This window comes from Ictalurus punctatus, chromosome 19 (genome assembly GCF_001660625.3).
Source record: "Ictalurus punctatus breed USDA103 chromosome 19, Coco_2.0, whole genome shotgun sequence".
Classification (NCBI taxonomy): Eukaryota; Metazoa; Chordata; class Actinopteri; order Siluriformes; family Ictaluridae; genus Ictalurus; species Ictalurus punctatus.
Window position 1 is genome coordinate 3,446,393 of NC_030434.2, and position 27,884 is coordinate 3,474,276.

Genomic DNA, 27,884 nt, shown 5'->3' on the forward strand with positions numbered 1-27,884 from the left:
CCGGCCTCGACAAGAACCCATTGACGCAAACCCTACTTGCCACCTCTTCATACAACAGCTTTACCCCCCTTATAAACCTTGGCCCAAAGCTTAACTTCTTGAGCACTGCAAAAGGGAAAGCATGGCCCACCCGGTCGAACGCTTTTTCCTGGTCCAGGCTCAGCAAGGCTAAGGGCTGGCTTTGCTCCTTTGCCTTGGTCAGGACATCTCGGATCAGGCATAAATTTAGGGCACACGTCCGGCCCTGCACGCCGCACGTCTGGTCCGAGTGGATGATGAGACCCATCACTTTCCCCATCCTCAATGTGATGGCCTTTGCTAGGATTTTATAATCCGTCGTTAAGAGCGTAATAGACCGCCAATTCGCTAGATTTGTCCGATCTCCCTTCTTATACAGCAGGGAAATGCACCCCATCCTCATTGAGGGGGTGAGACGTCCCTGCTCCATCCTCTCCTGATATACCTCCAGCAAATCTGGCCCTATCATATCCCAAAAGGTAGAGTAAAACTCTACTGGCAGCCCATCTAGCCCCGGCGCTGAACCGTGTTTCAGTGAACGCATGGCCTCCTCAATCTCTTGGAGAGACAAGTCTGCTTCCAGGATCGTGCACTCCCTATCCGGAAGCTTAGTAGTAAGGTTTTGCAGCATCCTATCTTGCTCATCCCCTTCCTGGCTCCTCTTGCAGAAAAGTGTCTCATAAAATTCTGCAGCCGCTTCCAACATTGCAGCGGTGGTTTTCACTACCCTGCCTCTATGCAACAATCCTTCGATGCGAGACCTCTTCTGCCTTGCCCGTACTGCCTGAAAAAAGTAGCTGGATGGCCGCTCCCCCTCTACCATCTCCTGAGCCCCTGCCATTATCGAAAATGCTTTGGCCTGTCTCTCAAAAAAACCACGAATCTGGGCCTTGGCTTCCTCACACCGATTCCACGCCACAGACTTCCCCGACGCCAGTTTTGTGCTCAGGTTCTGCAGCTCCTCTGAGGCTGCCGGGATCTCTTCCCGCTCCCCCCTGACTTTCTCCTTCGCCCATTCCCTACAGAACACCGCAATGCGTGCCTTCACCCCTTCCCACCAATCCCCCCAAGTGGACCACCCTATCCTCATGGCCCGCCATCCTTTAAACACCGCACGGAAAACCTCGCAAAAGGTCTTATCCTGCAGTAGACTTGTATTAAGCCGCTAGAAATTCCGGCCTCTACTATGCTCACTTAGGGCCACCTTGACCCCAACAATGTTGTGGTCAGAGGCCCATGTGGGAATATTTACGCACTCCCACACCTTCTGCCCTCTGGGAACAAACAGGTAGTCAAGCCTAGACCGATGTCCTCGGGAATTGCACCACGTGAAACACGGCTCACTTGTTCCTGCCACTTTATTGGCATCCACCAGTTGGAAAGCATTGCAGAGGGTCCGCAACTCCCGACTCCCCTCTGTTGCCACGGCTCCATCTAGGGAGATATTGAAGTCCCCACCCAGGAGCACCAGTCTGTTGGTAAAGCAGACATGCTCCAGGGCCCAGAAGAACTCCCCCCGCGCCCCACCCGCGCAAGGTGCATAGACATTTATAAGTCTGAGGGCGACCCCCCGCCACCTACAGTCGACACACAGGGCCCTCCCCGGTACTACGCTTACTGATGCCTCTATTATCGTGTCCCACCCTTTAAACAAAATCCCCACCCCATCTTCTTTCACATTACCCACACCCCACACCGAAAGTCCATTTTCCCAATCTTTTCTAAATGCAGTTACATCTTCTCTATCTTTCAGGTGACATTCTTGCAAAAACATAATGTCGAAAGCCACATACTTAAGGGACAAAAACAAACCTCTCCTCTTTGTGGGGTTCTTCAGTCCCCTCACATTTAGAGTGCAGATCTTCATATTCTGCAATTATCTGTATTGCTTCCATAAAACAACCAGGCCTGGAAAAGAAGACCGGCCTTATATTCCATCCCTTGCAGGGGGGGTCCCCCTCCCTCTGCCTTCCCCCCTCATCCCTGTAGTCATTTTGTACCTCTCCTCCTCCCATCCTAAAAAGGGGAGAGCAGATGGCGAAGGGTCTGCTTCCATTGGGTGTTGCTCTTGCTCCTCCTTGTCCGTCGGCAGCTCGGGATCCCCCATATCCTCTACGTTGTTGTTAGGCTGTGTCTCTTGGAAGCGGAATCTCCTTTCCAGCTCAGCATCCTCGTCTTCACTGGGAAAAGGTCGCTTCGCTGCTCCTTTTGTCCCATCTGGGGAGTCTGCTGTTTCATCTACAGTACAGTCCCCCCAACTCCCACTCTATGCCTGTGACCAGTCTTTCAGGGCTGCTCCATGGCAGAAATTCTGGGCCCACTCTCCGGCTGCCACCGGGGGGCTGCCACCGGGGGGCTGCCACCGGGGGGCTGCCACCGGGGGGCTGCCACCGGGGGGCTGCCACCGGGGGGCTGCCACCGGGGGGCTGCCACCGGGGGGCTGCCCCCCCCCTCTCCATTTTCTGACCCTCCCCTTCTTTTCCATCGTCCCACTCTTTTGCTCTCCGCTTTGGCTTTCTTTTCTCCTGACTGTTCTCCTGGTCTGAGTTCTGTCCCAGGTGGCTCTCCACCCTTTCCGCCTGGCTTTTTCCACATGGTTCTGTGGGTCCTACTTGGAAGCTTGGAAAACTTTGCCCGCCCTCTTTCTCTACCTCCAGTAGCTCTGCATGCTCTCCTGCTTCTGGAGAGAGCTTCCTTGTCTCCACGCTGGGGCTTTTCCCCCCTCCACCCTGCACGTCATCCTGGGAGAAGAGACCTGCAACGGTTTTCCTCCTTAAAGCACAGCTCCTGTAGAGGTGATCTTCTCCTCCACAAAGGCTGCACTTCTTGGGGGCTCTGCATTCCGTTGACTCATGCTCCTGAGAGCCACAGAAGCGACACTTGCTGTTATTACAAACAGATTTTGTATGCCCAGCTGTTCCACACTTCCGGCAGGTTACTGGCTGCCCAGGATAACAGAGGAAGCCTCTATGAGGCCCGATGGCAAAGGACCCCGGAGGCTGTACAACCCCACCAGGAGCTGTTGGCTCTGGACGGAAACGCACCAGGTATTTCCTCCTTCCGTTCCAGATCCCAAAGGCATTACAGATTTTCTGACCCCCCTCCACCTTTAAACAATATCTCTGTAGAAAATGTCTGATATCGCTCTCCTCCACAAAGGGGTTGTACATGTGCACTGTCACTGGTACGTCCTCCCAGATATAAAGGGCTCTTACTTTTAGGCCTTGTAGGGCAGCGTGCTGCAAATTCCTTTCCCAGGTTGCAACAAAATCCAGACAGGATGTCATTTCCCCAAAGGTTATATCCATGAAACCAGCATGCGCAAAGTCCTGCAAGCACAGAACCGATGTGGTCTGCTGCTTCATTACTCCTTGCAATACCTCTTTCACCAGATGCTCCACCTTGAATCTTGCCCTTTCTGCTTGACTTGCATCTTTCAGGAGCTCCACCCTCACAGAATTTCTCAGCCGCGCCACTCGGACCGGCCCACTCGCGTCGACTTCCGGCATCTTGATAAGAACAGATACTACACTTGATCTTAGCCAAAAGGCCGAGAAGCGATAACCCGTTATGGCCTCTGGCCTAACGAGCACCAGCTGGCAGAGCCTCCACTCCTGGACGACATGCCTGACCACGCGCTTGAAGACCTTGCGCAGAGAGGATTATCTCCAAACTTCTTCCCAAAAGGCCGGAAAACCCCCGGGACGTCCGTCCGATGTGCCCAGGATCCTACAAAGAGGACCGAAGATTTTCTGTGGTTGACGCGCGCACCGGTAGCCCCTATAAAAGCCGCCACGATCCGTTCAACTGCCCCAAAGTCCCCATCCGAGGCCAGGAAAAGGATAGTATCATCAGCATATGCTGTTACTTTTACACATACCCCTTTCCCCCGCTGGGATATGCAGCCCAAGGAAACTGTGTTCCTTCCTGAACCTGGCCAACAAATGCTCCAGATAGAGAACATACAGGAAGGGGAACATAGGGCACCCTTGTCTCACTCCTCCTGCCTGTGCAACAGCTCTCAAAAAATGGCCATTGATTCCCATGCAGCCGGATAAGAGATAGGAACTTTTCCCCAAATACCATCCGCTGTAAAGTGGCAAACAAAAAACTATGGTTTACCCAGTCGAACGCCTTTTCCTGATCCAACCCCAGTAGGTCTAAGGGCAGCCTGTGTTGCTGTGCCCATGCTATTGCATCCCAGATCAGCGCAAGATTCATGCTACTTGAGCGTCCAGGCACACCACACGTCTCGTCCAGGTGCACTACTGTGCCAATCACCTTCTTTAGGCGTGGAGTCAGCACCTTAACCAAGATTTTATAATCAGCACAGACAAGAGTGATTGGTCACCAGTTTGCTCGCTCTGCTCTATCTCCCTTCTTATGTAAGAGCGTGATATACCCAGTCCTGGCTGACTCAGGCAGTAACCCCTTCTTGATTACCTCTTCATAAACAGCCATGATGTCTTTACCGGCCCATGGCCAAACCACTCAATGGGGAGACCATCCCCCCCACGGTGCTACCCCGCCCTTGAGCAAGCGCATGGCCTCCTCCACCTCCTCTAGAGTCAGCTCGGCTTCGAGGTCCTTCAGGTCCTCCTGAGCCACCCTCCGGTTGACGGCCTTCAAGAAGTCCTCTGCCTACATCTCACTCATTCTCCTTGCTGGAACAGGTCTTTGTAGTAGGCCGCCACCCTCTCTAACATCCCTCCCCTGGAGGTGGTCAAAAGTTCTCCCTCCTTCAGGTTTTCTATATGGGACCTATGTTGCCGGACCCTAACTATCAAAAAAGAACCGCGTTGGCCTGTCATCCTGCAGCAAACAGTGCCGCCCCGCCTGCACAGTGTAACTTCTGGCTTCAGTGTAAAAATGGTCTCGCAACACTCCACTAGCCTGCTTAGCCCCCCCCCACATATCCCATATAGCCCAGGAGGCCTGCACTGAGACCACTGAGCTATCTTCTCTCTTTTCTCCTTTGCCGCCGTGCGGCCCCACCACTGCCAGAACTTGGCCACTTTGCCCTTTGTGTCCTCCCACCACTCTACCTTGGTGATACAGACCACTTTCAGAGACTGCCAGCCCAAATAGAGCATTTGTATAGTGCTTAAGAAGGAAGGATCCTGCACATAAGTCACATTCAACTTCCAAAATCCTGGGCCTCTTGCTCCCGCCCTCACTTCTATTTCTGCCCTCACCAAACAGTGGTCAGATGTGCGAGAATTCCATCCCCACGGCTCTTCCTGCTCCTCTGCAGTATCCTTTGCAGTCCCTTTTCTGCTCCTCTTTCTCTCTTGCTTCCTTTCTATGTACATTCCACTGCTTGGGGTCCTGCGTCTTCCCTTTTTGGACTGCTTTTCCCCATCCTCCATCTTTTCCTCCCATACTCAGTCTTGGCCACCTAGCTGTGTTTCCCAGGGCTGACTTTTCTCTACTTTCTCCGCCCAGGTGCCGTCTTCTATTTGGGGGCAGATCTGTCTCTCCAAATCCTCCTCCATTATATCCAGGTTCACATCAGCAGACTCTTTTATACTGCTCTCGTCAGCCTGATCCTGCTCTGTACCGATGCTACTTTCCTCCTCTTCTCTGTCCCTCTCCTGCCTCAGTAGCGCCTCCTACTCTGTGGGACCTCCCTCTTGACACATCTGTTCCAGTTCTTCTGTGAAAAGGTTAGCAAAAACCCTTTCCGGTGTGGACAGTCGCGGTACAGGTGGGCCTCACTCCCACACAAGCTGCAGGTTTTTGGGGCTTTGCACTCAGTAGCCACGTGCCCTTCACCACTGCAGAATCGGCACCTCAAACCTGTACACACATCTTTCGTATGGCCCAGGGCCCCACATCGCCAACAATAGATGGGCTGTCCAGGATAGTGCAAGAACCCCTTATGTAGCCCTAAGGCAAAACTGCCTGGAGGATGACGAAGGCCCCCGGAGGCCGCCGGATCCACCTTTAGCCGTACCATAAATCTTCGCCTCCCAGTCCAAAAACCAAAACGCTCCCTGAACTTTTCCACACTAGAGCAATATCGCCCAAGAAAAGCCCTGACATCCTCCTCAACAATAAAACAGATTATACATATGAATGACTAGAGGTACCTCTTCCAGGGCGAAGAAAGGGTTCAGCTGGAGTCTGTTAAGCGCAGGGCTCCCAGGATTGCTGCTACACTTGTCGAAGAGGTCCGTGCACTGCCTCAAAGATGTCCAGGTAATATCCACGAGCCCACCACAGAGAAATCCTGGAGGCAGAACACTGAAGACGGATCCACACCATGCAGGTCCCCGAGAATCTTTAGGACGACCCACTCTCTTCCAAAATGTTGCGCCACTTCATCCGTTCCATTGTCCACTAATTCCACCCGTACTGTGCTGCGAAGCCGCACCACTTGGTGATGATCATTAACTCTCGGCATCACACTTGATCTTAGCCAAAAGGCCGAGATAGCAACAGATTAATGCAGAGTAGAGGCTCCAACATACGGTAAAACCCCTTTCTTTGCCCTCCACTGCAGGGAGCATAAACCCCTACAGCCCTGAATTTTCTCGCCTCCACTTTGTCCATGCACAACACCCTTCCCTGGACCATTAAAATAATCTCCTCCACCACCCAATCGAAAGTTTAAACTAGAATTCCTACCCCATTTCCCCTCACATCTCCCACCCCGCAAACTGCAGGGCCCAGTTCCTTTCCCTGCCCCTCTGAACACAGGTGGCACTCCAAGTCAAAATGTACAGCCCTTAAATTTAAGTACACTGCCGCCCTTTTCCGAGGTTGTCTAATGCCCCTCACATTTAGAGAGGCTACAGGTAAAATCCTCATTTTGGCATCCAAACTCATTGCCGGATCTATCATCTCGATCACTAATTTTACCGTAACCCTTTCATGTCCATTACCCTAGAAGCCGAATCCTGAAAACCCGAAGGCTGCACAGTTGTCCCCGTTTCTTTGGGAAGCGTCACCCCCCTCCCCTTAATTCTCTTCTCCATCCCAACTGTCTTGCTAAACCTTTCCTCATCCCACCCTGGGAAAGGTTGTGCCTCCCCTGCCCCCGGCTGGGGTTTCTCTCCATTTGCATGTGTCTCTACTGAGCATCGGGGTCCCTTCCCCCGCTCCAACTTCTCTTCGGGGTAGGGTCAGTTTCCCACCCCTTTCGCCCACTCTGGCACGTCCGTTGATTCGCCTGTTGAGCTCGTCCCCCACTCCTTCACCTCGTTTTCATCACCCTTATTGTCATGCCGCCCCTTCCCTGAATATTCCTGCCCCCTCTGCTCCTTCTGACGACCTTCCAGGCTTCCTCCTTCTTCTGCCCCGTTCTCAGCCGACCACCACTCTGTCTCCAGAACCAGGCCATAACGGGGCACGACCACAACACATGCTCAACTGTCTCTTCACCTCCTCATCCGATTGGGCATAAAGGTGTACGGCTTGAACCATGCCGGTAGAGTCGTTCTCTTACCGGGAGGCACCCTAAAGCCACCAGCCAGTGCAGGTCTTTGCTGGCCCCTATCCAGCCTTGTGGGCTGCATAGCTGCCCACTCGACCCCTGACCCACTGGGAAGGGTCTCACCAGTTTGTGCTGCGCAGCAGTCCTTCCATCTTTTATACAACCTCCTATGATCCAACAAGAGGCCATCCATCAAACTCCAGGGCTGGTCATAGACAAAGGCCGCCGCCGCCTTCCGGTAATGCCGTGGGCGGTCATCCGACCATGGCAACGTCCCCCTCGAGAGGACCACTGTTTGCAGGGTAAACCTTAACCAGAACCTCATGAACAATGATGCAATGTGGCCTTGCGTCTTCCCAACCAACTTTGCATGGAAAGCCACATACGTCGCCATGGTCGTAAGAGGAGTGCAAACTTTGGAGTGAGGCCTGGCAGCAGGTCGGAGTTCACCACCAGCATCCTTCCTGTAGGGGATAGGTCCCTTCTGCCCCAGCTCTCAGCCTTGGCTTGTGTCTTCCTCAAGGCTATGTCCCAGTTCTTTTGGGCGCTGCCTTCAATCCAGACGACAACCACCAAAATCTTGAATCCCCACCCTGGAAGAGAGGGAACCGCTCCGGACTTCGGTCCTCTCTGCACACGCTCTTATATACAGGAACATGGACTTACCAGGGTTTACGCGTGCTCTGGTGGCGTCTGAGAAAGCCTTCAGCACACACTCCACGGCACTGAATTCCTTATCCCGGTCAAGAAACAATGTCATGTCATCAGCATACACAGACACACTGGCCCTTATCCCTCCTGCAGCAGGTACATGGAGTCCCTGGAACACAGGCTCTCTTCTCAGCCTCTCCACCAATGGCTCCAAGGACAACACATGGAGCAAGGAGACAGCAGATAACCCTGCCTGACCCCACCTTGCTGCATAATCAGCTCAGAGAAGTGCCTATTTATTATTACGTGACTTCCCGCCCCTGCATATAGCAGTCAATAACGTCTGGACCAAAGCCCATCCTTTCCAACAACATGAAGAGGAACTCATGTGAGACACGCTCAAAGGCCTTCTCTTGGTCTAAGCTTAACAAAGCCAATGGCACCCGGCGCTGCTCAGCCCATGCCAACGCATCTGTGATCAGTGCAAGCTTCATGCTGCACATCCTTCCAGGCACCCCACAGGTCTGGTCAGGATGAACCACCTGGGCCATCAACTTCCTCCGACGCAGGACCAATAGCTTGGCTAAGATCTTACCTGCCATCAGCAATGGGGTCGGCCTCCAGTTTGCCAGATCAGTCATATCCCCATTTTTATGCAACAGGGTGATGTGCTCCACTTTCGCAGATGGAGGTAATAGCCTCTGCCCTATTGCCTCCCTATATACGGCCAGCAAATCTGGGCAAAAGCCATCCTGCCCGGGAGCAACTCCGGTCTTCAGGGAAAACATCGCTCTTTCCACGTCTTCCAGCGAAACCTGGCCCTCCAACACAGATGTTCCCTCCTATGGCAGCCGGCCCACAATTAGAGTCCAAGAACCCCACTGCGAAGTCCTCCCTCGACTCCCTTCTTTGGAGGAGGTCATTATAGAAAGCCCTAGCCACGCCCAGCATTCCCTCAATCGATGTCTGGACCTGGACCCCATCCTTCAGGTCCTCAATGCCCTCCGGCGGTATCTAACGCTACTAAAGAAATTGGGCATTGGGCACTTATCTTGTTCGAGCACTTGGCTTCCTGCCTTGACCAAGTATCCCATCACTTGGTCCCAAATTCCATTCCTGTGTTAACGGAGGTAACCCAAGTGAGGGCTGATGGAAAAGCTCCCTGGAGGGTGGAGCAGTCCTGCTGGTACCGCTGGGTCCACCTGCACCTTCACCAGAAACCAGCGCTTGCCATTCCAGACGTCGAACCACCCTCTAACCTTCTCTCCTACCGATACTGTCGAGCAGTACTGACCCAGGAACACTCTGATGTCCTCATCAGCCACGAAAGGTTGTACAAATGCACGAACATGTGAAAATGGTATAGTCTTGTTTAATTTAATGCTATTGTGTAAACAGCTTTTTTTTTTACTAACTTCGGGACAGTCACACTAAATCTATTTTGGCTCGAGCATCAGGTTGCACAGCATGTTGATGGATTAAAACAGTGCCACAACAGAAATAGGTTCAATTAAAATGGTGTGAAGAAAGTGAAGCACTAAATCTAAAGGCAGTTAATGACAGCAGCAGCAAATGATTGTTTTATTTAGTGACTGTAGTGGTTTTCACTGAATGCTTATGCATTTGTGCATAATTGTTCATGTCCTTTTAAACAAGCCTGTTAGCTTGCTGTGTTTCTCCATCCCGTTCTCTTTTTATAACATTTGTCTACTACAATGAACTTTTATCCATTTTTCAAATGCAATCTACTGTGGCTCTAATATGTCCACATGCTTGTTTTTCGTCTTTCTATATTTATCTAGATGTCCTTTAATAATAATAATTCAAAATTAATTGAATTATATATTTTACATACTTTTGGTTTATATTGTCCCATCTGTAGTGCATGTCTGTGCAAAGAAATTTAACAAAAATGGGTTAAAACATGTGTGAATGTATGTGTGACTGTGTGCCCTATGATGGACTGGCACCCTGTCCAGGGTGTACCCCGCCTTGTGCCCAATGCTCCCTGGGATAGGCTCCAGGTTCCCCCGCAACCCTGAAAAAAGGAGTAAGCGGTTGAAGATGGATGGATGGATGGATGGATGGTTAAAACATATGTTGCATTCAGAGATATACCGATCGACCGGCCCGGGACAAGAATCAGCAGATTTTCCCCATGCTCAGCCCAGTCCGTTGACTGGTCGATCGGTCTCACGTCTTTCAAATTCCGAGCCGATTTGTTTTGTTGCCAGTGGCGCAGGCAATAACGTCACAGCCACATGTAAACATGTCATTGGCGTGGAAGTTCTTCGCTGTGAGTGAAGAAGACACAAAGTTCACAATTTGTAATAATTGTAAGCTTAAAGAAAACTATGGAGGAAATACCATGAAAACGTTCGGAACAAACCTAATTAGACACTAAAAACATCAATCACCCACCTGAACATGCTCAATTTGAAGAAGCTAAAACAGGGAAAGTGTCTAAAGCTAGCCAGAGCTCAGAGCCAGCCACAAGTCAGCAGCCTCTCCCATTTTTCCTTGGTATGGGCAGTGAAAAGACCAAAGCAATTACAAGAAAATTATGGAATTCGTGGCCCTGGATGACCAGCCATTCTCCATAGATGAGGAGAGAGGCTTCAGAAATCTGAAATTTCCTCAGCCCAATATACACAATACAGAGTAGACAGAAGTTTTATGACGTCGTGTTGCCCGAGTAGTTTAATCTCATGTCATGTCACACACGCAGCCTGTTACAAGGCGACAAAAATCTTTGGACTTTTGTGAGAAAAGTAAAAAAGAGGAGAGGAATAAAGTCAATTTAGAAACATGGTGGAAAATATGTGACATGTATTTTGTTATATAAAGCAACTAATTTTCAGTTAAATGTCATTTCTAACCTCTATCCAGTCACAGAGCACTTTATTTTGAGAGTTGTTTAAGTGATAGAAGATCCTGTAACTTAGTGCATTTTGGGGGAAATTGTAACGTTTAATAGTTTTATTATGAAAATTCAATTTTGCATTAAAGAAAAGTAGATTTTTGCTTGTATATGCTGTCAATTATAGTTCTTAGACAGAAAAATCAGGAAAAAAAAAACAGCCAAGAAAATTGCATTCGGTGCATCTCTGCTTGTATTACTTATATATTTTTTTGATTTTTTTTATATTAATCAAGATTGTCAACTTGCCATCAGTATCATTAAAACAACAAAAATATTGATTTACATATAATTGCAATTTTTTACTGAGGAAGCCTGCAGCAATCTGAAAGACAAATAAATGGACACACTTCAGCAATAAACTTGCTCAGGATGCAAGTACAAGATGGAACAGTACATTCTATATGATTAATAGATCGAACAGAGGAGGCCTGTAACTGCAACTCTATCGGACCCACCCGTAACTCACAAAGACAAGCACGATCTTGACTTGAAACCAGACCAGTGGAGTCTGCTTGAAAAGCTTTCCGCTGCTATTAAGCCTTTTGAATGTGCCACTGTTTTTATGAGTGGGCAGGAATATATAATAGTCTCTTCATTACCTGCACTTGTGAAAGGGATATTTAAGTCCACTGAAGGTGCTGCCTTCGATTAAGCTTCTGTGAATTCCTTCCAAGCCACGGCAGTTGAGCAGCTTCAAAACAGATGGAAGGAAACACTTTTTAATCAGGTAGATAATCGTGTGATTCTCTCCTCTGTTCTGGACCCAAGGTTCAGAAGACTGAAATTTCTGCCACCTGAGAAAATTATAACTACAACTGCAAGCTAAAGTGCAAACTGAAGCACTTGCAGCAAGAAGTGAGATAGTGCAGCAGCAAATTACCACTTCAGCCATAAGAACAGCAGCTGAACCTTAAAGTTCACATCTTTGCTTGACTACTACTAGTTACAACCATCGACTCGGATAAGCAAGTTTCAAAACATCAATAATGTAAGCCTCAACAAAGAATAAATGAAGTACAAGCTTTTTTTCGGTTAGGAAGTAATTCTTGTGAATGAGATAGCAAGATCATGCGATAACATAGTATAGCAAAAGATATAACTTATGCTATACTAACCTAGCTAGCTCATTAGATATTCATGTATTAAGTTACGTTAGCCATCAAAACTAGTTAGTTGACATTACATAAAGATAACTCGACTAAACTAACATTAGTATCTAATGTGGCTTGGTAGATAAAAGTTAGGCTGTGTTCTGATGTAACGTCTTTCTGATAAAAACCGCTGGTCAAAGTGTTTTCATTAAATAAATAAATAAAGTTTTATAATTTTTTTTTTTTTTAAGTAGGTGGAACCTCTTACTGTCTTATTTAAACCTTTCACATCTAGTGTCTGCACTGCCTTAAATGTGTATTTTTGTCCTTTTGGATACTCAATATTCAGCACATAGAGAAGTCCAAAGAGTACCATGACAGCAGGAAAGTCAGATCGGTCCTCCATGACTACAGTTCCCTCTGATTGATGATGATGATGATGTTTATAAATATCTGCTTTGCTGCCTGTGAAAGGTCTTCTTCCATGACTTCAAGGATGCCCAGTTTCACTGTTCTTTTATAGGTCGCCTCCAAATCAGTGTCCTAAAATTAATACAATTTTAATGAGAAATGATTACACAACTGTATAATATAAAAATAAATGCCCAATTACACTCTTGTAAACAATACATGGCCTCACATTATGTGCATTATGTATAACTTGAAGTAAACACGATGAAAAAAGACACATAAAAACCATGTCAACACAAATATTAAATTTAACCACACAATTCTTAAAATATTGGTGATCAATGAAAATACGAGATAAACAAAAGCTGAAAACCCACCAGACAAGTCTTCGATATTACTTCACACTCCCTGAGGTACAAGGGGAATACCTGTATAGCCATAGTTGAAAAGTTTAAAATTTATTACGGTTGGGCAAAGGCTCAGAAATTAAGGGAGTCTTTGGGCAAAAATACCTGAAAAATTAAAATGTAGGGACAAGACAAATGTCCAGAGAATGAATTCCTATGCGTGCTTGGCATAGATATACATAATAGCATTAAATATTAATGTTAATTTTAAGGATAAGTAGTATATTCTCAATTTAATTATTCTGATAGAGAACTATGTAAATGAATTTATTAAATAGCTTTTCTACTTTGTAATAGACTTTTGTTTCAGCATAACAGCCTAACAATTTTTATTAGCTATTAATTTTTATTAACTGACAAAAGTTTAATTTTAACATTGTGTACCATTCATTGTGTACTCTTACTGCTAAATCTGGTATCAAGGCTACAACTAACAGTTATTTTGATGATTAATCTGTCGATTATTTCTTCGATTAATTGATTGGTTGGATTAAAAAGGCCAATTTGTCTTTTCTGTATTTTCAATGTGTCCTCCAAACATTGTGCACATTGAAGGCTATGAAAAAGGCATTAAAATGTATCTATGTGGACTGTGCTGTACATGTGTATAGGATTTTTTCAAAATATGAACATATTTTGAAAAAAAAAAAAAAGAACTTATTGTCCACAAGCTTTAAAGCAGAAGTTAAATCACTATATTAAAATGCTAAAAAAGAAAAACAAGTCAAACTAAGAGTTAATTAGTAAGAAGTTAAATGTTCTGCAGTAACACACACACACACATTCACTCATTTGAACACAGTAACCTCATACATTTACAGAATAAAGCAACATTTACATTTATATTCAATTACATGTTACCCCATTAAATGTTACTGCTCTCACAAAAACACAATTACTTTTGTTTCTAAATATAGCATAAAAAATTTTATTAAAATGAATATTTTAGTTAGTTATTGCGTTTCCTTTTAATTTCACGTTGTTTGACATGCATGTGCGGACTTGCGCTGAAGTTTAATGGAGACTTGCTTACTGTCAGGATGAAACTTTATGTAAATTGGAAATACAATTTCTAACATTTACAGATAAGGATATAAACGTAAAAATGTCATTTCTGTGCTGAAGAAAACCTGTCTGGAACTGGAACACATTAAACAGCACACGCATCTGTCACAGCATCTGACATGACAAGCCACGTTAATACAGGAGTTCGTTTGAAGCGCTTAATATAAAACATTCTCATGTTTTGGACAACATGGGTCATGCACTTTTCCCACAGCAGCTCAATCTGTGACCTCTGCTTTTTTTTCCAGATGCGTTTTATTCATCGTTTCGTTATTGCAGCCTTAATTACTATACGTTCGTGGTAGTTAGTACAAAATAAATAATAATCTTTCAGATAGGCCAAGATGGCGGCATTTTAGGTAGACACATTTCTGGATGTGTCATGAGGAAATTTTGATTATATAACCATTATAAGCTGGACATTTGCTACGTACGAATGTGTAAGTGATTTCTATCTTCATATTATTCACCTTGCATTGATTTATCTATGGGTAGAAGAAAACTTGGACTAACCTCCAACGTGACAGCACAAACTCCTATGTCAACTATGGAGCCTGTTCAAAACGCTGATGTGAACGATAGCACCATCTCCTTTGTGAAATTGAACTCATCAGAAAAAACTGAGAATCTTAATAACAACTGGTTCGATTCACGCCCAGATTTGAGTGATCTCCTAGCTACTCCCCTGCCTGAAACTCCCTTGAAACCTCCACTAAAAAATAAAAATAAAAATTAAAAAACGAGAAGAGAACGTACAGATTGTAGAGACTCAACAGAATTTCTGGCGGCATCCACAAGCTTTCTGGCAAATATGACGAGATGCTTCAGAATATTTCAGCAACTGAAACGACACCTGGATCACGGCTAAGCTTGTGTGTTTACATCAACACGGAATGTTGCAACAAGAATGTTGCTAGTTTCTATTTACTGCTCATCGCTGGTGGAGTTTGTGACTGTTAGATGCAGACCATTTTATTTTCACAATTAATTCATTAATTAATTCATTAATTAATTACACAAACATCCCCAGGGCAAAACCCCACCCTCACCTGTGGAGGTGCGTGCACTGCTGAGTCTCCACCTTCAGGGCAGGTGACAAGGCGTGCCTAAGAACAGTGACGGCCAAACTGTCCCGGGCCATCAGAGAGGCAAAGCACGCACACGCCCAGAAAATCCACAGTCACAGTCAGCGACACATGGTGCATGTGGCAGGGCATTCAGGCCATCAGCAACTACAGGACAACATTACCCACCTGTGACAGTGACGCCTCCCTTCCATATGCACTGAACAACTTCTACGCTCGGTTTGAGGTGCAGAATGACGTGGCAGTGAGGAAGACCACCCCTCCTCCCAATGTCCAGGTGCTGCATCTAACCACGGCTGATGTGGGGAAAACTCTACGCAGAGTCAACCCACGAAATGCTGCTGGACCAGACAACATTCCTGGATAAGTGCTCAGAGGATGTGCAGGTCAGCTAGCAGATGTTTTCCCTGACATCTTCAACATCTCCCTGAGCAGCACCATCGTTCCAACGTGCTTCAAGGCTACCACCATTGTCCCTGTGCCGAAGAAGTCTTCAGTGTCCTGCCTCAATGACTACTGTCCCATTGCACTCACATCCATCAACATAAAATGCTTTGAGAGGCTCGTCATGAGGCACATCAAGACCCTGCTGCCCACCTAACTGGACCGGCTGCAGTTCACATATCGCTCCAACCACTCTCTTCTATAATGCGGAAGGTCTTTCTCGTTTTGTGTATCCTTCACTTTCTCTATACGTGAATGACTGCACTGTTAAACATGTCAATAAAATTTTCCTTGACTTTATGTGGAAAAACAGATCTCACAAACTTAAAGCGGGGTTTTCCAATTGTAATAGTGATGTGGGACTGGAAGTTTGAATTTTTTTAAATATTATTAATACGTTTAAAATAAATTGCCTGAGATGTCATCTAATAAATCCAAATTCTGTATGGTTTTTTTTTTATTCCTAATCATATCTTTAATAAAATTGGAGGCCTCCCCTTTATCTTAAAATGTAATTATATGCATAATAAACTCCCAGTTAAATTAGCTAATTTTCATCAGCAGGCTCTTCTTGCATGGAAGTTGTGCTACATCCACAATTTTTCACCACACAACACTCTTGTGAAATAATATGGATATAACTGTTAGGAAAAAATCTCTTTCCCCTCCACACTTGGGTTAACAGAGTTTTAATTTATATCCTTTCATTATTTGATGATTCAGGTAACATCTTGTCTTATGAACGCTTCATGACTGTCCATGACTACCCTATTCCTTGTATAGAATACAATACTGTTCTCAGAGCTATTCCCATAGGTCTAATGCAGCTGGTTAAGAGCCATATATTGTATGGCCACAAAGATACAAAGGAGTCTTTGTTATTGGTCGGCATTGGCATTTATAACAATAAATGTAATAATAATAATAATAATAATAATAATAATAATAATAAACATTCACCAAATTTTTCCTTAAGGCAGATCCCATTTGGCTGTCCTAATTGATAATATAGACTGGAGCAGAGCATGGCTGTTGCCCCATAAATATTTTCTTCCTAACAAAACCGAAGAAGACCACTTTAAAATATTGCATAAGATATACTTTGTTAATTCGACTGTGTCCAAATATGTTGATTTTCATAGTACTGGGACATTTTGTGGTAATGAAGATGAAACATGAATACATATATTCTATTCTTGTGACTGGGTTCAGAAGTTTTGGTTTGACTTACATTCCCATTTAAACAAATCCCCCATCTATGCACAATCTTTAAATGTGAAAGACATAATTTCCTATTACACTGACTCTGCCAACAATCTAGAGAATATCTTTTCAACTTTTTTTTTTATTTTGTTCGGCAAATCCTTTATCCATAAACAAAAATGTATGGGTTGATTTCTGACCTTCACATTTTTTGATTGAGGTAGACTCACTGCTCACGTCATTTTGTTTAAGTAGCAATAAAAAAGTGATAGATTTCTGAAACTATGTTTTTTTTTTTGCAATACTGTTGATTAGGTTTAACCAGCTTTCTTTCATTTACTGTTTTCATTTGATTATTTTTAATTATCTATCTCTTGCTGGCATCACCTCTTTATAGGAATTGTATGGTAGTTAACCCTTTATATTTTATTATTAAATTTATATTTTTCTTTATTAATTTATTTTCTTTTATATGTATGTATGCATGCATGTACGTACATGTATGTATATCCTTTATACACATGTACATTATTATTCTCACTTCTTCCTCTGGTTGCACCTACAAATGTTTTGTTGAATGCTTAATGCTTTCCTGAAGGTGTCTGTGTACAATCTGTTTGCTTATTATTTGTTTTTGAATAATAATAATAAAAAAAAATCAATCATTCACTGCGCAAAACTAGCATAGCATGAAAGGCTACAATACAGACCGGCACATAGCGGTTCTGCGCATCTCCAGCGCAGAATGACGCGCTTTAAAGCAACCTCGCATTTTGAAATCACAGGCGAGCCTCGCTCCGCATTGAAAAGTTCATAACAGTTAGAGCACAAAGAGAAGAGATATGATGCGCGAAAAACCCAGTGTACTGCATCTATCCGACAACTTATTAAGCATTTTTTCCCCTCATCACTGTTGTAAATTCCCGTTACTGCTCCCGTGAATGCCGAGCTTAATTTAATTCTCTACTCCGGTAGCGACTAACACACCGTTCAGAAACAGCTCAAATAAACCCAAACAAAATAAAGTATTTTATACTGCAGAATGGAGGCGGAAGCAGTAGGTCATCCGGATATTTCTCGCCTACCGTTTATGAATACTGAGAATTCGGACATACTACTCCTTTGGCGTACTGATTGTCGCCTTCTGTGTAATAGGGTAGCAGGGATATTCGGACGCAGCCCGAGTTTTCGTTCGGAAAAAGAAAATGGCGGAAAACTATCCTCTCGGCTAGTTAAGCAAGCCGAGTGATAGTAAGTCATTAGTGATACTTTAAAGTACTTGGGACAAAGCCTTTATTTTTAACAAAACAATCGGGAAATGTATTAACTTGTCGAAATAATGGCACTTGTAAAATTGTTAATGTTCGTTAGTGTTAATTAAAGTACAAAGGCAGTTAATCACTAAAATCGAGTTAGACAACTGCGGACATCGTTAGAATGTGTCTACAAATGACGTTAGTCTATTCAAAAACCACAGAAACACATGGTCAAACATTGCTTTATCAAATATACTTATTAAAATAAAGTTCCAACTTACCTTCCGTCTTAATCCCTGGAGTAATAGAAAATGGTGGAGAAAAATCTGGAGACGCAGGCAAACGTAAGATGCGTGACCCAAAACGCGAAAGCTGATAGAATGTACAATGTTGATTTAAATAAGTCATATCCGCCTGTGACCTAAGGGGAAAAGTGTTCTCTACCCAGATAGCAATAACACTGGGTCGATTCCGGTAGAAATGCGCCGCTGTCGGCTCAATGCCGGTATCGGTGAAACGGTAATTGCCCAGAGCCCTGCGGACTGTTCACACCACTTTTGGCTGACAGACGGTTTTTGCTAAGTGGGCTGAAAGCAGGTGTACTTGCGGCAGGTCCATACTCGGTGTACCTGTGTGTGTCTAATTTCCGCCCGAGTTCGGAATTAAGGAGCTCAACCCCCTGGGTAAAAAAAAAAAAAGAAAAAAGTTTTGGCGGTTAAATCAGTCCGGATCCTCTAGACTGCAGTCATTTTTCATTTTCAAGAGGAATCATTTCAGCTTCAGTAGGCAAGTAATTTAATTGAGTAATTTCAGTCTACAATGTTGTTTTAGATTTAAAATGTCAGTAAGAAACTTAAAAAAATATATATATATATATCTGTATAATGTTATGTGTAATGGCGAGAACATAACATCAGATGGTGTACTAGCAGCTAGCTAATTTAGCTAACGTTAATGATGCGTATAAGAGTCAGGAAGACGGGACAAAGTTCCCAAATTGTGTATTCATTCATGCAGTAGATCCGGATGTTTTTAATTTTTAATTTTATGTTTTTAGTTATTTGAATAGCTACCTCGATATAGCTAACGCGTTAATCCTCGGACAGAAATGATGAAACAGGGGTTCTACGGGATACCAGCATCAGATTCGGAGTGTTTGGCATAGTCGTGACAAATGCTAACTCTCACAGCTAAACATTTTTTTTTATTTTTTAATTTATTTATTTATTGCTCCACAACTATGACACAAACTCGTTGTTTATTCCTTCCCTTTCCCTTTTTACTACTTTTTATTTTACTTTTTGTTCTTGAATGTTTGGTTAGAAGTTTCTGGAACATGGAGCTAATGCTAATTTATTATGTCAGAAAACACACAGTTTGCAGCATGCTGTGGTCCCGTTATTAGATCATATTGTCCACTTGGCATGATAACAGACCCGTTGTTCGGCTCAACACTATTTCTTATAATGTTTGTGCAATTCTTAGCCTTAGTCTAGCAACATACTACTATTTTTTTTGTCTCATTGAGTGATCCGGAATGGATTGAATAATGTTTAAATGTAACTGTATTTTACAGACAGCTATAAAGAGGGCAGGACCTGGTCAGACCTCCAGTCAGATGCAGAAGTGTCTGGACAAAGACTACTAAGGTGTAAAACATATGGATATTTGTTCAGCACATCACTATTACTATTCCTTGTTGTGTTGGAGCCATATTTAAAGTTGTATTTTTCATGAAACATTGTAGAATTTGGCAATATAGTCAATATTTTATAAGTGTACATTTAGTTTTGATCAATTTAATTGCATTGTTTGATGTGTGTCACACCACTCAAACAAATTCTTCCACCTGCCCCCACTGTTAACTTCCCTACAGTCACCCCAAACCCCATTTAACCCCTGTTCCCACCACCACTTTACCAGCAGCACCACCAGCAGCACACAGGTCGTTCACAGAGATGCTGCAGAACTGGCAGTCGATGGACGATATGCCATGAGTGTATTCTTCTGCTTTCTGATTGACTTTCTTTTGTAGGTATTAAATTTGTAGAACATGTTTCCTCACTTCCCTTAACACGGTGTTCTCTTGTAGCGCTGTCAGACTTTACGAGGGGACCCCCAACAATCATCAGAACCAACAGTGAATTCCACTCAGCCATTTTTACTGGAATTTGTGTAGGTTAGGAATAAGACTGAGGATGGAGTTGTATAGTTTTGTAGTGTGTATCATTTGTAAATATTGTTAATTTCTTTATCATAGCCATGCTGAGGGAGGTGTTGACTATATTAGAGATGGTGCTGGACCCACAAACCACTGAGATTGCTTCAACTACAGGAGTTCCAGGTGCAGCCTTTGGATATTGAGGAAGGTTTATTGCCCCTGCAAGACCTTCATCAACAGTGTAGCCTGGAGCAAAGGATGCAACAGAGCCCAGATTACAAGCAAAAACTGGTGATTTTTTTTTTTTGTTAACAATTGTTTGCACAATTACACAGCTACTGAAAGCGTTTCTTTTTTTCTCTCAAAAGGACACACTCATACTCAAAGTACAACATTAAACACCACTTTGATATGAGGGAACAGTTATGACCTAATCTTTGGTAGAAGAGGAAAACATGGAAAACACACAGGGCAAGATAACTGCAGGAGTAGTGAGAAGCACTGACCCAGTTGACGAGGCAATACATGCTTATTAATTATTTATTTTTATATTGTTTCATATTATTTTATTGTTTTTTTTGTTTTGTTTTTTTAAATCGGTTTCAGGTAAACTGGTTGGTGCTTATTGACGGGGCGGATGTGTGTGACTGCACCTGGCGCATATTGAAGAGGGTGATTGCCAACTCCCTGGCAAAGACCCTCAATTGGAAGGGAGTCAATGGAAAGACTTTTGACTCCCTTCCAATGGCCACTTTGGCCACTCTCCAACTCGGAGAGGTTGTGATTGGTAAGTATATCTGTTTACATACAGAATTAGCTGTCTCTCTCAGATGTTTTGTAAGGAGTAATCTACATATACTTGTGTATTAAACGATTTTAATACATGATGTGGAGGCAAAGAACCACTCGTTCAAATCATTTAATGCACACCTAGCCATGGATTACCCCGCTTATACCATGGTCTTTCCACAATTAATAACATTAAAGCGGTCATTGATTTTAGAAGCACAAACTCTGAGTAGAAGTTTAAAATGACCGTTAATGTTCGTTAGTTAGGTTGTTAGATCTGGAATTTTGTCCTATATAAATCATACACAGAGATAAAGTAGTGTGATAAGATTACATTTATTTGAATGAATTGACAAATCTATCAGAGAGAGAAGGATTAAACGTGTATGAATTACTTGTGTCGTGTGATTCTCAGCAGTTAGTGTTATGCAGCAGTAGTGTAGTAAAACTGAGTTGGATTACTTAAAAAACAGTGATGGTACCACCTTGTTGCTGAGAAATATAATTTAGCTTTTCAGTGGCAAAGCTATTTTTATTGTTAAAGTTGCAGACAGCACTGGCAAGAAGTGTTTGTGCGTATGACTGTGTGAACGAATGTCTCTGTATTTCACAATATCTGTTGTTACCCAGATGAGGATGGGTTCCCTTCTGAGTCGGGTTCCTCTCAAGGTTTCTTCCTCTTAAAACATCTTAGGGAGTTTTTCCTTGCCACCGTCGCCACTCAGTGGCTTGCTCAGTTGGGATAAATTCACACCTTTAATATCTGTATACCGTGTTGATATTTCTGTAAAGCTGCTTTGAGACAATGTCTATTGTAAAAAGCGCTATACAAATAAAATTGAATTGAATTGAATTGTATGCTTGTGTGTGTACAGTATCTCACAAAAGTGAGTACACCCCTCACATTTGTGTAAATATTTGATTATATCTTTTCATGTGACAACACTGAAGAAATGACACTTTGCTACAATGTAAAGTAGTGAGTGTACAGCTTGTCTAACAGTGTAAATTTGCTGTCCCCTCAAAATAACTCAACACACAGCCATTAATGTCTAAACCACTGGCAACAAAAGTGAGTACACCCCTAAGTGAAAATGTCCAAATTGGGCCCAAAGTGTCAATATTTTGTGTGGACACCATTATTTTCTAGCACTCCCTCTTCGGCATGGAGTTCACCAGAGCTTCACAGGTTGCCACTGGATTCCTCCTCCATGACGACATCACGTAGCTGGTGGATGCTAGAGACCTTGTGCTCCTCCTCCTTTCGTTTGAGGATGCCCCACAGATGCTCAATAGGGTTTAGGTCTGGAGACATGCTTGGCCAGTCCATCACCTTCACCCTCAGCTTCTTTAGCAAGGCAGTGGCTGTCTTGGAGGTGTGTTTGGGGTCGTTATCATGCTGGAATACTGCATCCTGATCATGCTCTGCTTCAGTATGTCACAGTACATGTTTGCATTCACGGTTCCCTCAATGAACTGTAGCTCCCCAGTGCTGGCAGCAGTCATGCAGCCCCAGACCATGACACTCCCACCACCATGCTTGACTGTAGGCAAGACACACTTGTCTTTGTACTCCTCACCTGGTTGCCACCACACATGCTTGACACCATCTGAACCAAATAAGTTTATCTTGGTCTCATCAGACCACAGGACATGGTTCCAGTAATCCGTGTCCTTAGTCTGCTTGTCTTCAGCAAACTGTGTGTGGGCTTTCTTGTGCATCATCTTTAGAAGAGGCTTCCTTCTGGGACAACAGCCATGCAGGCCAATTTGATGCAGTGTGCGGCGTATGGTCTGAGCACTGACAGGCTGAACCCCCACCCCTTCACCTCTGCAGCAATGCTGGCAGCACTCATACGACTATTTCCCAAAGACAACCTCTGGACATGATGCTGAGCATGTGCACTCAACTTCTTTGGTCCACCATGACGAGGCCTGTTCTGAGTGGAACCTGTCCTGTTAAACCACTGTATGGTCTTGGCCACCGTGCTTCAGCTCAGTGTCAGGGTCTTGGCAATCTTCTTATATCCTAGGCCATGTTTATGTAGAGCAACAATTCTTTTTTTTCAGATCCTCAGAGAGTTCTTTGCCATGAGGTGCCATGTTGAACTTCCAGTGACCAGTATGAGGGAGTGTGAGAGTGACGACACCAAATTTAACACACCTGTTCCCCATTCACACCTGAGACCTTGTAACACTAAGAAGTCACATGACACCGGGGAGGGAAAATGGCTAATTGGCCCAATTTGGACATTTTCACTTAGGGGTGTACTCACTTTTGTTGCCAGACATTAATGGCTGTGTTTTGAGTTATTTTGAGGGGACAGCAAATTTACACTGTTACACAAGCTGTACACTCACTACTCTACATTGTAGCATAGTGTCATTTCTTCAGTGTTGTCACATGAAAAGATATAATCAAATATTTACAAAAATGTGAGGGGTGTACTCACTTTTGTGAGATATTGTATGTATGTAGGCTGTGCATTGATTTAGAAATTATAACGGTCATCAAACTGACTGGAACTACCGGTGCAATAAACAGTTATAATGCGCACCTTCCAGCCAATCAGAATCCAGTATTCACACTGACCGCAGTATAAGCGTAATTAATGCTTAAGATTCATAATGACCTTACAATATGTATTGCTTTATTCCAAAGCTGCAGTTCAAAGAAACCTCTTCACGGCTAATGCTTCTGAGATGGAGGTCGAGGGGACCATGAAGAGATGGCTCCAGCTGGCATCAGATTGAGAGTGTGGGCGCATGAGTAGACTTTTGCAAAAGGAAGGTGTTTAGTGTTTTAACGGTGGTGTGTTGTTTTTTTGTGCTATTTGTTAATTTGTTAAAATGTTCATATTATAGTCTATTTTTAATTATTTATAAAAGTCCTTGCTGTTTTTAAGAGCTTGAATTTGTGTGTGTGTGTTGGTAGCTGGGTGGGTATACAGTTGCGGTTGGAAGTTTACATACCCCTTGCAGAAATCTACAAAATCTTAATACTCATAACAAAATAAGAGGGGTCATAAAAATCCCATGTGTTTTTATTTATTATTTTTTTTTTTATATAAATTTAGTCCTGTCTTGAATAAGCTATTTCACATAACAGATGTTTACATATGGGCCACAAGCCAATAACTGAATTTATAAAAATGACCCCGTTCAAAAGTTTACATGCGCTTGATTCTTAATACTGTGTCGTTACCTGGATGATCAATGACTGCATTTATGTTTTGTGATAATTGTTCATGAGTCCGTTGTTTGTCCTGAGCAGTTAAACTGCCCACTGTTCTTCAGAAAAATCCTCCAGGTCCTGCACATTCTTTACTTTTCCAACATATTTGAGCCCTTTCTGGTAGCGGTTATATGATGATCCGATCCATCTTTTCACACTGAGGACAACCGAGGGACTCATACATGACTATTCCAAAAGGTGCCAACAGTGACTACGTTTACATGGACAGCATTAATCTAATTATTGACCTTACTCTGAGTAAGATAATAATGTGATTAAGGTGTTTAAATGATTCGCTTTTAGAATACTCCTTCATGTACCTGTTTTACATGTTATAGAACATAATTAGATTAACAGCCTGCATCATTACGTCACTGCGCCATGACGTCTGACGACCCTCCAGAATTTCAGGTATCAACATACAGTTCGTCTTCGTTATGGTAAACTATACAGTTCTGGGTGTTTTTATTTAATTTTTTTACGAGCGCTTTAAGTGCAGTTAATTATTTGTCATGCTATACGTGCTAATAGACAACTGCTTGAAGCCATATAGACAACTGCTTGAAGCCATGGGTGTGTCCCAAATCGCGTAGTTACCATCTATATAGTAGCCGAGATACATGTATTTTTCGCCACTACAAGCCTATAGTAGGAAAGTATGTGATTTGGGGCGCGGCTGAACTCTCTTGTTCGCCATAAAACGTAAAACTGCCGTGTATTATGTATGTCCATAATGCGACTAAAACTGGAGTACTCCACCTGTCTTAAAAAGATTATTGCTTACTTAGATTATGACCTTAATTAGATTAAGGTAAGTAAAAATTGCTGTTTACATGGTAGTGTCTTAATCGGATTAAGAGTGGATAATTGTTGTCCATGTAAACGCAGCTATTCACTGATGCTCAAGAAGGTAACACAATGCATTAAGAGCCTGGCTGTAAACTTTTTAACAGGATGATTGTGTAAATTGTTTTGTCTTCTGGGATACATGTATGTCTTATTTAGCTTCTGAATGGCTGTAATAAATGAAAAAAATAAGATCTTTAAACAAACTAATAACAATTTACACTGATCATCCTATTAAAATGTTTACACCCCCCTGGCTCTTAATGTATTTTCTTACCCTGATTAGTTTCTAATGACTGGTTAGTTTCTTGGTGTAATGAACAGAATCTGCTGTTTGTTAATAACTGGAACCTGTTCTGGGAGCATCCTAGGTTGTTTTGTCCTGATGGCCTGCACCCCAGCAGCCTCGGAGTGGAACTGCTGTCAGACAACATCTCCAAGGCGCTACACACCAAGTGACTGCCTACCGTAAGTACATCTTCCTACAATAACAAAGCTCATCATATGCAATGTTCAATTAATAGTTCAACACTTGTAGTACATGGTATAGAGACTGTGTCTGTTCCCCGAGCTATACAAATACATAGAAAATTTCTGAAAGTTTGTTTTAGTAACCTAATTAACATAAAATTAGATCATACTGAATGCACATCCAGCACCTTTAATCTGAAGCTAGGACTATTAAACATTAGATCTCTTGCATTTAAGGCTCTTATTGTTAACTAAATCATTACTGATCAGGAAGGTAATTTAATGTGTTTAACGGAAACTTGGATTAAACCAAATGAGTACATGGCATTAAATGAAGCCAGTCCTCCTGGATACAGTTATGTACATCCGCCTCATTCAACTGGTAGAGGAGGAGTTGTTGGTCTCATCCATAGTCAAAATATAGGCGTCACACAAAAACCTAGTCATAAATTTAATTCTTTTGAAATTGTTTATACCAGTATAAATTATGTAGCCACAAAAAATAAGTCAATTCCTCTAATTATTATTTACAGACCCCCAGGGCCATATACTGAATTTCTTAGTGAATTTGCAGACTTTATCTCAAACCTGGTTGTTTCTGTAGATAAAGCATTAATCAGCTGTGATTTTAATATTCATTTTGATAACCCGGAAGACCCTCTGAGGACAGCTTGTCCATCTTAGATTCAGTAGGGATTAATCAGAACGTAATCAGGCCTACTCATAATGGTGGTCACAGATTGACCTCATACTAACATAAGTATATGTTACATTAAATATAGAAAATATTGTAATTTTTCCACAGTCTGAAGTTGTCTCAGACCATTATCTTATCTCTTTCATAATTCATATTGATCATAATATTTCCACCTCACCTCACTACCGCGTAAAACGTTCTTTCGCATCAGCTACTGCACCGAGCTTCATAAACAACCTCCCAGAGACATCAATTAGATTTGGATCACCGTTTGATCCCACAGAACTCGATCAGGTGACTGAATGCTTAGAGTCAACACTCCACTACATGCTAGGTAGAGTGGCTCCACTCAAAAGAAAATTAGAGAGAAAAAGCTAGCACCCTGGTATAACGATAAAACACATACTTTAAAACAGACCACTCGACAATTAAAACGTAAATGGCGTCAAACCAAATTGGTAATATGTCAAACAGCGTGGAAGGAGAGCCTACTGAACTATAGAAAATCTCTTAGCGATGCTAGAAAAGTCTGTCTCTCCACCTTAATAGGAGATAACAAAAACAATTCGAGATTTCTATTCTCATTTTAATTTATTTATTCATTTTCATGTGATTCATTTACTGATTTGCTTCTCTTTAAATCCAGTTTTAGACTAATATTACAGAGGTCTTTCCAGATTATTACTTGCCACACTGTATGAGATAACCCCAGTAAAATTGCTTGAATTCTATAATATAATTTGTTCATGTTAGGTTTAAATCCTCTAAAAACAGATTCCCAATTGACTAAGATTACTCCGTTCCAGTTCACATCCTTCAAAGCATTGGCATGTCTTGTTTACTCTCACAATCCCCCAAACACCCACACATCCAAAGTCTCCATAAAAAATTTTTTAAAAATGAGACCGCAGTGTTTCCCACAATAACCAAAAGTTGTCACAATGTGAAAACAACTCTGAGAGTAAGCTGAACTAACCAACAAAATTACCAAGACAAAAAGTTCCAGTAAGAGAAAAAGCTCCTACTGACTTCAAGTCTGATAAACAATCTGCGCACAATAAGAAATATAATGTCCTTAACTTTTAAAGACTTGTAACAAATAATATAACAGCGTAGGACGTGAAGCCGAGGAAAAAACACTAATGCAATTAAATAAACAGAAACTCTAACCCAGTCAGAGCATCAAAACAGAGAACCACATTAATACCGAAGTAGGTTTAAGAGGAGTGAGTCCAGGAGTGAGGAGTGAATCTAGGTGAAGTAATGCAACGACGATATCTTCAATAAAAATCCAAATACTGTAGAGCTGGAAGGCAGAGTGCAAAAAAATAAAAATAAAAGAAGAACGAAAAAGACGCTGCTGTGTAGGTGATGCAGTTCACCCCAATATCAAGAGTTTAACATAGTCTCCTGCTTCCTCCGCTGAAATAAAATCCTTCTGAACACCGTTATATCTAATGCGAAGCCGAGCTGGGTGAAATATTCCATAGCGAGTGCCCTCAATGCCAGGAAGTTGACGCCGAACCTCGTTAAATGCGGCCCGGGCTATCTTGGCTGTGTAGTCAGGGAAAACGGAGATGGTCAAACCCCTCACTTTAATCCGCTGAAGCTCTCTCGCATGGCGTTAAATGTCAACGCAGTCACTGTGATAGTGGAATCTGTACACAATAGCTCGTGGTCTTTCATCAGGCTT

At 43.1% G+C, this 27,884-nt stretch overlaps 1 long non-coding RNA gene and 1 pseudogene across 1 annotated transcript; both read right to left on the reverse strand.

Moving 5' to 3' along the window:
* Positions 1 to 3,473: 3,473 nt before the first annotated feature.
* On the reverse strand, positions 3,474 to 3,580 carry LOC128635477 (uncharacterized; annotated as a pseudogene).
* Positions 3,581 to 11,202: 7,622 nt separating this feature from the next.
* Positions 11,203 to 18,318, reverse strand: LOC108279571 (uncharacterized). Its single transcript, XR_001815549.1, has 4 exons — positions 18,274 to 18,318; positions 12,495 to 12,664; positions 11,630 to 11,721; positions 11,203 to 11,352 (listed from the first exon to the last, which is right to left on the reverse strand). It is a non-coding gene; the product is annotated as an uncharacterized LOC108279571 (long non-coding RNA).
* Positions 18,319 to 27,884: the final 9,566 nt, after the last annotated feature.